The sequence below is a fragment of the Sus scrofa genome, chromosome 13 (genome assembly GCF_054392235.1).
Source record: "Sus scrofa isolate SSC_HxYL_T2T_F1_AM1 chromosome 13, Sscrofa_HxYL_maternal_Yorkshire_Landrace_v2.0, whole genome shotgun sequence".
Lineage (NCBI taxonomy): Eukaryota > Metazoa > Chordata > Mammalia > Artiodactyla > Suidae > Sus > Sus scrofa.
In genome coordinates, this window is record NC_139395.1 from 135,248,060 (window position 1) to 135,261,081 (window position 13,022).

Genomic DNA, 13,022 nt, shown 5'->3' on the forward strand with positions numbered 1-13,022 from the left:
ATTTTTCTCCTTTTAAAAGTTTCACAGTAATAGCCTAGTCGTGACAAGCATGTGAGAATATCATCTTCACAGAAAAATATAATTCCATGATTTCACAACCATTCCTACCAACTACCTTATTGGGCATATGGCTAAAGTAAAAATCATCTCTCACATTTATCCTGAAGCTTCTCTCAGAACATATTCTTTATTCCTATACCCTATTCCTTGTTCTCCAAAAATGTTATAAAGTTTCAAGACTCTCCTCTAAGACATGGAGTCTCAGGGTTGAGAAAATGGAGTACAGAGTAGTGATGTGCTAGAAGCTCTTTCTGTTCAAGACTCACTGCCCTGGAGTTCCCATTGTGTCTCAGCAGGTTAAAAACCTGACTTGTAGCCATGAGGATGCAGGTTTGATCCCTGGCCTTGCTCAGTGGGTTAAGGATCCAACCTTAACATGAGCTATGCTATAGGTCACAAATGTGGCTCCCTATCCTGTGTTGCTGTGGCTATAGCATAGGCTGGCAGCTGCAAATCCAATTCAGTCTCTAGCCTAAGAACTACCATCTGCCACAGATGCAGTCCTAAAAAAAGACTCACTGCCCCTCCCTGTGAGATGACTATATTTACTTAGCCTGTTGAACTCAGGCATCCCCATGTGACCTTCTTTGTCTCATGAAATGTGTGAAATGATGTATGTCACTTCCAAGAAGTTAAGAGCCAGTGCATGACTGCAATAATGATGAGCAATGCTCCAAGTAGAAAAGGCAATCTATTCAGCTTGGACCACTGACTGAAGACAAGGTGGAGCCAAGCTACAGCCAGCGCACAATGAACATGTGATGCGAGCAAAAACTATCCTTGGGAACCACTGAAGTGTGCAGGTTGTTGTTGCCACATCATAACTAGTCCATCTTGAATAATACACGTGTATGCTCGTAGCAAAACTACTCACCCTTCTTGAGTTGTAGTTTTCTTCTGCATCCATCTAATACATCTGATGAACTCTCACTGGACTCTCAAGAGGAAGCACCTCATCATAATCATGTCTTTACCCCCATAAAATTAGCATAAATTTTGACTTTGAAAGATCTCCTTTTCTGGTTGTCCAAGAGCAGTCTGCTTACCTAAAACAATGATGTATCTACATAACTCCAGTGTTGGGGCCGAATTTATGCATCTGCCTTCTGGAAAATGAGTATCACAAGTAGTCAGGGACTAGAAAAATGAAATAAGTTTGAATGCTAACTTATCGGTTTTGTTATCTCTTCCTAATGACAAGTTATTGCTTTTATGTTTGATTCAAGAAAAATTTGAGTGTCTACTATGTACCAGGCACTGTGTAGGACACTAAGAATACAGAAATAACTGTGAATCTTTTTCCAGAGAAATTTATAGGCTAGTGAGTGAGACAAATAAGTAAAATATGAGTTGTCTTAACCTGGTAGTCTTGAACGCCCCCTGGAGGTCCTGAACTTCAAGCTCCGTCACCCACTATATTCGCCCTCTATAGTCCAGGAAATCATAGGAACTAGGCAAGTCCCTTGATAAAGTCACTCTCTCTCTATCGAGTCACTTGCGTTGTTCAATGAAGCCAACAGATTCTTGGCAATTTTCTTACAGTCACTGCATCCAATCAATGGCCTTGCTGTTTCTAATATCTCTTCAGTTCCTCTCACATTCATTCCCTCCTTTTCTTCCCACTTATACTGTGTTACTTCCTGACTTCTTGACCTTGTATCTTCATCACTTTAATCATTTCACGGAAATTTATGTTCATGTTTTGATTCATTTTCAAAATCCTGTTATTAGAGAAGAGGCTACAAGCCTAATTTGACAGAGCCTACTCCAGATCTTTGTGTGCTGTAAGTATTCTCTTGATTTTTATTGACTGAAATCTGATTCTTCACATAATACACTACTCTTTGACAATATTGATTATAAAGCTTATCAAAAGAATAGGCTTTGACTAGTTGGATTTACCTGGAACCTTCATAATAACCCCAAATATGAAAAGTGCCACAGGCACTGCTGGGTGATAAAATCTAACAAGCAAAAAATCATACAAGTTGCCTCATATCTCATAACTGAGTATATCAGTAGTATTACATCTTCTTCTTCTTTAGTTCCTGACTCAGCTTCACCCCTATATATCAGATTATTGGTTCACTTATTATGTAACTTCTAGTATCTCTTCATGCGATACTTGTTATCACTGATCTACCCACTATGAAGCTGTCATCTGGATCTTTCCCAAAGCCTGATAATGGAAAAAATACCTGTGTTCCTATTCACCAGCACCCATATTTTATCTGCCGTCTTCCAAGTCCACTTTGGACTTCTTAATAAGAATTGCCTGGTGATTAGTTTTAATTGCTTAGGACTTACTTAAATGTCCCTTTAAAAATCTCCTGGCCAAACATAGTACATAAAGATATAGAACATAGGATTTTCAAATTTAAAGATCTTTGATCCAAATTGAGATAATAATTATTTTCTTTACTGATACATATTTTTATTTATAAAAAAATACATGATAACATGGACACACAATGTCAGAAATACATCAAGTAATAGTAAATGTCTATTTTCACTTCTCCTCCACCCAATCCTGTTCCCCAGATATAAGCATGGATAACATTTAGTATATATTCTCCCAAATATATATATATATAAATGAATATACATAGTTATGCATACAACGTCCTCCACATACCTTGTACCTATATAGTTATTTTACATAAATGTGGTAACATCATAGATTATTTATTCACTCATTCAGCAAGTTATATGGCTTCCACTCCATCTTCTGTATATTGTTACAGGCAATGAGATGCAACAGTGAACAAAAGAATGCCCCTTACCTCAAAGAACTTACATTCTAGTGGACAAGGTTACATTTTGTTCAGTATACATAATACATATATAATGCATTATAGTTTTCTACCAAAATGGAAACATGCTATATGGATTATTTTATATCTTGCTTTTTTTATTTGAAAATTTTCTTGAAGTTATTCCCATATCAGAACATACAGTACATATATATCTACATCACTAAAAATAAAGAATATACCGGGAAAAAGTGTTTCATCATATAAAACAGACTAAGATTTTTATATCCAGAATATATTTGGAGTTCCCACCATGGCACAGTGGAAATGAATCCGACTAGGAACCATGAGTTTGCAAGTTCGATCCCTGGCCTTGCTCAGTGGGTTAAGGATCCAGCGTTGCCATGAGCTATGGTGTAGATTGCAGATGTGGCTCAGATCTGGCATTACTATGGCTCTGGCGTAGGCCGGCAACTACAGCTCCAATTAGACCCCTAGCCTGGGAACCTCCATATGCCACAGGTGTGGCCCTAAAAAAAAAAAATACACACACACACACACACACACACACGTGTGTGTGTATATATATATTTTTAACATCTAAAAATCATTATAAAAATATATAGATAAAAACTGACAAATATGTGAAGATAATCATATTAAAAGAACTAAATATCTAATAAACTTCCCCAAATATGCTTCATATCACTAGAAATAAGGAAATTTTACATTTAGATCGTATCCAAGTTCCACTTGAAACTTCCACTTCTAAAAAAGATGACATAACAAAGACCAGATTTATCTCTTCCCAAAACAACTAAAAACTGGACAAAATAAATGTATTTGGAACAAAAGTCTTGAACATTGGAATGAAGTAGTACACGAAAGGGATACCTAAAAGAGGAGAAATAAAAAAGGTAAAACCAACAATGGTACCAGCTTATTGCCTAGAAATAGATTCTAGGTCATAGTTTGGGAAGGACCCAAAGTGTTGCCTGAAAATCTTCCTAAATTGAAAATATTGAGGAAGTGGAGTTGAAAGTCTAGGAGGCCAAGTTGGTTAGCATTTCAGGGCAGAGAACTAGAGAGGAGAAAGCTGCATGAAGAGAACTCTGGAGATCTACAAAGATGCCCCCTTAAGCCTTCAGATCAACACATGCTTCTGAGAAAACCTGAGGCCAGCAAAATAACTACCCAAGTGATTTAAAAGAATGAGACTAAGAACTCACAAAGACATTGTTTCTGTTCCACTCATCAGATTAGATTTTTTTTTTAAAAGTAAAACCTGACTATATGCTGCCTGCAGTAAAGTTACTTTAAATAGAAAGACACAAAGAGATGAAAAGTAAAATAATGGAAAATGATATTCCATGATGACACTAATTGAAAGAAATCTGCAGTCACTATACCATTATAAAGGGTTCAGTATGCTAGGAGGACCTAGCAATCCCAGATGTTTATGCACCTGACTGACAGAGCTTCAAAATATATAAAGCAAAAACTGGTAGAACTAGGAATAAACAAATATTTTATAATTATTTAAACATTTTATTTTAAAGTGTATAAATAAATCCACAGCATATCATTGACATTTTTTAAAAAGTAAAACCTTTTTTTGGGAGATTGATAAAAGAAGTACACAGAAAATCTGGAAGTTTTGTTTTGTTTTTAAGACTGCTCCTGAGGCATTCAGAAGTTCCCAGGATAGGGGTCAAATCAGAGCTGCAGCTGCCGGCACATGCCACAGCAATGTGGGGTCCAAGCCTCTGTGACCTACACCATAGCTCATGGCAATGCTGAATCCTTAACTCACTGAGTGAGGCCAGGAATTGAACTTGCATTCTCATGGATACTAGTCAGGTTCTTAACACACCGAGCCATAACAGGAATTCCAAATCTGGAAGGATTTAAAAGACTTGAGCAACACTAACAACCAACTTGACCTAATTAACCTTTACAGAGGAGTTTCCTAGTGGTCTAGGTGGTTAAGGATCTGGTGTTGTCACTGCTGTAGCTCAGGTTCAGTCCCTGGCCCAGGAAATTTCACATGCCACAGGCATGCCAAAAACAAAACAAAAATCTTTGCAGAATGCTCCAGCCAGTGACAACAGACTATATTTTTTTTCAAGTGCATATAAAACATTTACCAAGTTGGACCATATTCTGAGCCATAAAGCAAGTCTCATATTTTAAGTGTTCAAATCACACAAGTATGTTTTCTGAAAAATAGGGGGATTAAATTAGAAATCAACAACATTACTAGAAAATCCAATACTCAGAAATAAGTATTACACTTCTAGGGAGTTCCCGTCATGGCTCGGTGGTTAATGAATCCGACTAGGAACCATGAGGTTGCAGGTTCAATCCCTGGCCTTGCTCAGTGGGTTAAGGATCCAGTGTTGCCGTGAGCTGTGGTGTAGGTTGCAGACGCAGCTTGGATCCCTCATTGCCATGGCTGTGGTATAGGTCGGCAGCTACAGCTCCAATTAGACCCCTACCCTGGGAACCTCCATATGCCATGAGAGCGGCCCTAGCAATGGCAAGAAGACAAAAAAAAAAAAAAAGTACTACACTTCTAAGTAATCCATGGATCAAAAAAATTAAAGGGGAAATCAGAATGGACTTTAAACTGAAGGAAGACAAAAACATGCCATATCAAAATACTTGAAGGGAAATTTGTAGTACTAGAATATTTATGTTAGAAAAGTAGAAATGTCTCAAAACAGTGATTTCAGTTTCCATGTTTTAAGACAAACTAAACCCAAAGTGGGTAGAAGAAAAGAAATAATTTTAAGAGAGCGTAAATATATTGAAAATAGAAAAAAATCAACAAAAAAAGGTGATTATTTTGAAATTTCAATGAAATTGATAGTTTTCAACAGACTGAGAGATGAAAAAGACACAAAATCCTAATAAAAAGAATGTGAGATATGACATAACTATACCTCTTATAGATGATAAAAGGATAGAAAGAGAGTGTTATAAACATATCAATAAATACCTTTAAAGACACAAACTGTCAGAGTTCCCATTGTGGCTCAGTGGGTTAAGAACCCTACTAGTATCCATGATGATGCAGGTTCAATCCCTGGCCTTAATCAGTGTGATAAGGATCTGGCATTGCAGGAAACTGCAGTGTGGGCTGCAGATGCAGTTTGGATCTGGCTTTGCTGTGGCTGTGGCATAGGCCAGCAGCTGCAGCTCTGATTTGACCCCTAGCTTGGGAACTTCCATATGCCACAGATGTGGCCCTAAAAAGACAAAAAAAAAAAAAAAAAAAAAAAAAAAGACACAAACTGCCAAAGCCCATTCAAGAAAAAATAAATATGAGTAGGGTTATATTTATTAAATAAATTTAAATTTTAGTTTAAAACCTTCTTACAAAGAAAACTACATGTATGGAAGCTACTGATAAATTCTACTGAACATTTAAATGAGAATGTCAATTCTACACAAACTTTTTCAGAAAATTAAAAGGAGGTAATAACTCCCAATTCATTCTATAAGGCCAACATTGCCCTACTGTCAAAATCTGACAAAGACATTCAAGAAAAGGACAAACCAATATCCCTAAGTAATATACATGCAATAGTTTTTATAACACTTTTAACAAATTGACCCCAATGATAAATCAAAGTGTTAACATATAATGGCCAAATGAAGTTTATTCCAGCAATATAATATTAGTTTACCATTTGAAGTCAATCAATGTAATTCATCATATTGACAAACTAAAGGGGGCCATATGATCATCTCAATAATGCAAAAAAAATGCAAGATCCAAAATCCATTCCTAGTAAAAACTCAACAAATTTAAAATAAAAGAAAATTTCTCAAATTGATAAGGAGTATCTATTAAAAAAAAAAAACCTACATCTAACATAATATTTAATGGTGAGAGACCAAATGCTTTCCCTCTTAAGATCAGTGGGAAAATAAGAATGTTTACTTACTACTTCCAGTCAACATTGTACAAAATGTTCTAATCAGTACAATAAGACAAGAAAAAGAAATAGAAATCATATAGATTAGAAAGGAAGGAAGTAAAAATGTTTTCATTTCTACATGATAACAATGTAGAAAATTCTATGGAAGTTAGGAAAAGTTTAGCATGCCTGAAAGATACAGGGTCCATATATAAAAATTAATTTTATTTCTACATACTAGTAAGGAAAATCAGAAGCTTAAATTAGAAAAACTATACTGTATTAGTTTTCCATTGCCAATGTAAAAAATTACCACAAACTTTGTGGCTTAAAACAATACAAATTTGTTATCTTAAAGTTCAGTACATTAGAAGTATGATGTGAGTCTCACTGGGATAAAAATGAAGGTTCGACAAGGATATCTTAGTTTCCTGAAGCACTGTTCAGGGGTGCAGGGAGGGAGGGTGGATCCATTTTCCTGCCTTCTCCATCTTCGAAAGAATGCTTGAGTCCTAAAATCATTAAATATCTACCTCAGCCTTCAAAGTCAGCAAGTGAGCATGGATTTGGCAATGATTTCTTAGAAACAACACAAAATCACCAACTATATGTGGGCTCAAGATGGCAGAGGAGTAAGACATGACACTTACCTTCTCCCACAAACACATCAAAAAAAATCTACAGGAGTTACCATTGTAGTTACCATTGTAGTTGCAGTGGAAACAAACCCAACTAGTATTCATGAGGACGAGGGTTCAACCACTGTCCCTGCTCATTGGGTTAAGGACCCAGCATTGCTGTGAGCTGTGGCATAGGTTGCAGATGCAGCTCGGATCTGGCGTTGCTGTGGCTGTGGCATAAGCCAGTAGTTGCAGCTCTAATTAGACTCCTAGTCTGGGAACTTCCATATGCCATGGGTGTGGCCCTAAAGAAAAACAAAATCTACACGTAGAACAATTCACACAGAACATCTACTGAACACTGGCAGAAGAAGATGTCAGACCTTCAAAAAGGACAAGAAAACTTCCATATAACTGCCTGAACAAAAGGGAGGAAAAAAAAAGAGATGAGAAAAAAAGGATTCAGGACAGTACCCTGAGGATGTGGGTTCAACCCTGACCTTGCTCAGAGGGTTAAGGATCCAGCATTGCTATAAGATGAGGTGTAGATTGCAGGTGTAGCTCAGATCCTGCATTGCTGTGGCTGTGGCATAGGCTGGCCACTGTTCCGATTTAATCCCTAGCTTGGGAACTTCCATATGCTACAGGTGAGGCCACTTTAAAAAAAAAAAAAAGGCATCTTTCCCCTGGGAGACCCCTGATTGATGGGGAGATCAGCCAGGACACAGGGGGAACCTTGAAGCCCTAGAGAAAAACAAAGCGGCTGGTGAGAGGAGGGCAAAGCAGGAGACCACACCGACTGTCAGTACCACCACCTGGGACACCACAGCCCGAGCCACTTGAGTGAGGCCTGGGCACTGAGACTCGAGCTATGGTGGTCAATTCTAGGATGAGGACTGGGGTTGGCTGTATGGAAACAACCTGAGGGGGTTAGGGAGCAGTGCACCAAGGGCTGGGAAGTGGTATGCCACAGTCATGGGATCTGTGGGAGGAGGACTGGTCCTACCAAAGAAGCAAGGTGCGCTGTTGGGGAGAGTGAGAGGAGGAGAGACAGGACCATCATAGAAACATCTATCTCTAATTCCTGAGGGGAGCACAACCCACCACCACTAAAGGTCCTGTGAAAAGTCACCACCTGCGGCCCCAGTTACCTCAAGGGTTGTTGCCACCACATAGGGTCCTGCAACCGAGTACCAGTGTTGCTCTCACCTTCCTGGGATTGCACACACTCCACTGTTGCTGCTTCCAAGAGCTCTGGGCACCACCCTTACCTCCCTGAGGGTCACTGCCACTGCCCAGGGCCCTGCAACCAGGAGCATCATGTGCCTCCACCTCCCTGGAAGCTCACATAGGCTGTACACCAGCACACCCCCTATCAAGGGGATAATGGCCTGCACTCACTTAGGAAAGAGGAAGCAAGCATCCAAAATATAAGCATCCCTCATGCCAAAAAAAAAAAAAAAGAAGAAGAAGAAATAGTAAGCTCTCACAAACTATACAGGGATATTCCCCAATATAGAAAAATATAAGCAATATGAAGCAGCACAGGAACCATTCTCAGTTAAAATAATAGAAGAATTCCCTTGTAGGAGCAAATAATGAAACAGACCCCTGTAGGCTAACAGATACTGAGTTCAAAAAGGAGATAGTGAAAATAGAAGGAATTAAGAGCAAATATGAAAGAATTAAGAGAGGATATGAACAGTAATGCAGAATACTTTAGAAAGGCAAATATGAAAGAATTAAGAGAGGATATGAACAGTAATGCAGAATACTTTAGAAAGGAACTAAAAAGAATAAGGAGGAGCCAAGAAAAAAAATAGAAAATTCATTTTCAGAGATTCAAGCTGAGTTAAAGACATTAAAGAGCAGAATGAATAATGTAGAGGAACAAATTGGTGACTTGGAAGATAGAATAATCAAAGTCACCCAATCAGGACAGCAGACAGAAAACCATATGAAAACACATGAAAGCAATGTAAGAGATCTATGAGATAATATGAAATGGGCCAGTCCTTACACATAATAAGAATTCCAGAATGAGAAGAAAAAGAAAAGGGATTGAAAATATGTTTGAAGAAATTATGGCTGAAAACTTTCCAAATCTAAAGGAAACAGATAACAAGATATAGGACGCACAGAAGGCCCTAAAAATGTTGAACACAAACAGGCCCACACCAGACATATTATAATAAAAATGGCAAAAATTAAAGACCAAGAGAGGATTCTAAAGGCAGCAAGAGAAAAACAAAGAATTAATTATAAGGGAACCCCCATAAGGCTATCAGCTGATTTCTCTGCAGAAATGCTACAGGCCAGAAGAGAGTGGCAAGATATATTCAAAATTCTGAATGAGAAAAATTTGCAACCTAGAATATTCTACCCAGCAAGATTATTATTTAGAATAGAAATAGAAATAAAGAACTTCTCTGACAAACAAAAACTAAAAGAATACAGCAATACTAAACCCAGCCTAAAAGAAATAATGAAAGGAAAGTTCCCATTGTGGCTCAGCAGTAATGAGCCCGACTATTATCCATGAGGAAGCAAGTTCAATCCCTGGCCTCACCCAGTGGGTTAAGGATCTGGCATTGCTGTGAACTGTGGTGTAGGTCACAGATTCAGTTTGGATCCTGCATTTCTGTGGCTGTGGTGTAGGCCAGAAGCTGTAATTCCAACTTGGCTTCTAGCCAGAGAACTTCCATTTGCCATGGGTGTGGCCCTAAAAAGAAGAAAGAAAGAAAAAAAAGAAAGAGAGAGAAAGAGGAAGGAAAGAAGGAAGGGAGAATGAAAGGTCTCCTCTAAATAGGAAGTAAGAAGACATAGGATGGAGGAAATCACAATTGAAAATAATCATTTAAATAACCCAGTATACAGATCAAAAAGAAAAAAAAAACTATTTGTTAAAACAGTGATAAACACAAAGCAACAGCAAAAGGATAAACATGAAGATGTAAAAATGGATATGAAAATCATGAAATGTGGGAAAGGAGAGTAAGAAAATCTAGGCTTTTTTTTTTTTTTTGTCTTTTTTGCTATTTCTTGGGTTGCTCCTGTGGCATATGGAGGTTCCCAGGCTAGGGGTCTAATCGAAGCTGTAGCCACCAGCCTATGCCAGAGCCACAGCCACACGGGATTCGAGCCACATCTGCAACCTACACCACAGCTCACGGCAATGCCAGATCCTTAACCCACTGAGCAAGGGCAGGGATCGAACCCACAACCTCATGGTTCCTAGTCGGATTCGTTAACCACTGCACCACGACGGGAACTCCTAGACTTTTTTTTTTTTTTTTAAATGATGTATTTGAGCCTATATGACTATCAGACTAAAGCAAGCAGATCTAGGAAATGGTGAAAAACAGAGCAGCCACAAGTCAAACACCAATAATACACTCACAAAAACCAAAAAGAAGAAAATACAACCATAAAATAAAAGGAAATCATCCAACCAAAAAAAGATAAAGGAACAAAGGAGAAACATAGAATCAACTGGAAAACAAGGTTTAAAATTGCAAGAAATACATATTTATCAATAATTACCTTAAATGTCAATGGACTGAACACTCCAAACAAAAGACATAGAGTGGCAGACTGGATTTAAAAAGAGAGAGAGAGAGCCTATAATATGCTGTATGCAAGAGACCCACCTTAGGGCAAAGGTCACATATAAATTGAAAGCGAGGAGATGGAAAAAGATATTTCATATGAATGGAAATGACAGGAAAGCAGGAGTTGCAATGCTCTTATCAGACAAAATAGACTTTGAAACAAAGGCCATAAGGAAAGATAAGGACACTATTTAATGATAAAAGGATCAATTCAAGAAGAGGATACTATACTCATCAATATATATGCCCATAATGCAGAAGCACCCAAATACATTCAGCAAGTACTAACAGACATAAAAGGAGAAATTTATAGGAATTCAATAATAGTAGGAGATTTTAACCCCCCACACACCATTTTCTAGATAGAAAATCAGCAAGGCAACAGAGATCCTAAGTGACACAATAGAACAGTCAGACTAAATTGATATTTTTAGAACATTACATCAAAAAACAAAACAGAATGTACATTCTTTTCAAGTGCACATGGAACATTCTCAAGGACTGACCACATACTGGGGCACAAAACCTCAACAAATTTAAGAGTATAGAAATTATTTCAAACATCTTCTCTGACCACAATGGCATGAAACTAGAAATCAACCACAAGGGAAAAAATTTGAAAGAAACTGACTACATGGAGACTAAATGATAAGCTACTAAAAAACGAATGGGTCAATGAGGAAATCAAAAGGGAAATTAAAAAATACAAACAGCAATGAAAACACAACCATTCAAAATCTGTTGGGCTCTCTTTCTCTCTTGTTCTTTCTCTTTCCCCCCTCTCCTCCCCTCTACCCCAGCCTACCTATGCCTGTATTTTCTCCACACCTATCTCCTCTCTCTTTAAATAAAAACGTAATTGCCTCAAAACTTACTCTTTGCAAAATTCTTTCTCCAAAGAGACAACGTTCTGGGGACCTACATCAAGTGTTAGAGTTCAGCATTCTCACCCAACAGCTACTCAAGAACATAGTCATCAGCCCCCTAGTTTTTAGAAATCAGCTACCCAGGAGAAATGACTTCTACACCTATGAACCACCTTCTGAGGATCCTCCCCGAGACACAGGAGAATCCCTGAGCATCTAGCTCAAGTCTGTTGCTCATCTCTGCAGGGTTTGTGGCTATTAAGGCCCCAAAACGTGCTCCATATATCAACAGGCACATTACTGCAGTAAGGAGCATCAGGCATTGGCCTGGAGATTGGGACATAAGAAGACTTGTGCACAAACAGATAATTTGGACAGTTCTAGACCACAACTTCCTTTTTCCAGAGTTTGAAATTGTAATAGAAATAGAAAATGAGATTATGCCTGAAGTTGTAGAAAAAGAAGATAAATCAGAGATTATAGGGAGCATGGGTGAAGCGCCTGAGGAAGAATTGGATTCCATGGCAAAGCATGAATCTAGGGAATATAGAATTTTCCAGAAGTTTAAAACTAAAACATTCCTTGAACCAGAACAGATTCTCAGATATTTCAGAGGGGTTGCCTCCATCTGGATTTCTGGTGAAAATATCTCTCAACAAAAGGATATTCCAGATTGCCCCTGTGGTGCCAAGGGAATATTTGAATTCCATGTCATGCCTCAGTTGCTCAACTACCTTAAGTCTTACAATCAAGAATATTGGTTGGGCATCTTGGCCATCTTCACCTATGCTGAAAGCTATGGATTGGGCACTGGCTATGCAGAGGAAGTTGTTTGAAAGCAGGATATACTACATACAGCTTAAAGACAATGTTGGAAAGCCTTAAAAACATCCATAATGTCTTAGACCTTGCAATTCCATTTCTAGGACTTTATCCTAAGGAAATAATTATGCTAGAGATATATATAGATATTGTTTTAGGTCTCGTTTACATTGTCTTTAAATTAGACAAAAATGTCCACTGACAGAGAATTAAGTAAATTTTGGTGCATCTATCCAGCAGGATATGCTATGCAGTCTTAATGATACACACATATCAAATAAGACATGGACAGGTACTCATAGTGTGATCATATTTTCATAAAAATATTTATACCTACATATGTGTACAAAAAATAATCTGGAAA

General features: G+C 37.9%; 1 pseudogene; it reads left to right on the forward strand.

Moving 5' to 3' along the window:
* Window positions 1-11,777: 11,777 nt before the first annotated feature.
* On the forward strand, window positions 11,778-12,699 carry LOC100623951 (uS5 assembly chaperone PDCD2 pseudogene; annotated as a pseudogene).
* The last annotated feature ends 323 nt before the right edge of the window (window positions 12,700-13,022 follow it).